The sequence below is a fragment of the Nematolebias whitei genome, chromosome 4, assembly GCF_014905685.2.
Source record: "Nematolebias whitei isolate Nwh7 chromosome 4, NemWhi1, whole genome shotgun sequence".
NCBI classification, from domain to species: Eukaryota; Metazoa; Chordata; class Actinopteri; order Cyprinodontiformes; family Rivulidae; genus Nematolebias; species Nematolebias whitei.
Genome location: NC_056501.1, coordinates 56,235,853 through 56,236,240, shown reverse-complemented (window position 1 = coordinate 56,236,240; position 388 = coordinate 56,235,853). Strand labels below are relative to the sequence as shown.

Genomic DNA, 388 nt, shown 5'->3' with positions numbered 1-388 from the left:
AGAAATAATGTGTAGGGTCAGGTAGAGAGAGTAGGTAAACTGTGTGGATACTTGTGTTCCCAAGGGAGAAGGGGCACCTACAATACAAGATTTTCGGGCACGGACCAGACGTTTTGTTGACGAAATGCCCCCTTGGTGGTAGCGGTGTACTTGCGCTCCTATGAGGTCTCAACTTTTTCAGTACCATCCGGAAACGGCCAATACGTCTTTAATGGCCGGTGCCCTGCCGTTTCGTGCCCGTGCCGCGCTGACGGGCACGATGCTTTTGGGGGCGCCTTAGTATAATCTATGGCTCTGAACGGGCACCAACGGTCTCTGAACGGTCACGCCTCATGCAAGAGTGCTCTCTAGCGCCACCAACCTGTCAGAAGTGATAAGAACTCCCAAA

The 388-nt window shown here is 52.6% G+C and overlaps 1 protein-coding gene across 1 annotated transcript in view; it reads right to left on the bottom strand.

Moving 5' to 3' along the window:
- The window catches only part of enpp6 (ectonucleotide pyrophosphatase/phosphodiesterase 6), a 131,788-nt gene that overhangs the window by 80,965 nt on the left and 50,435 nt on the right, over positions 1-388 (bottom strand). The window lies entirely within an intron of this gene.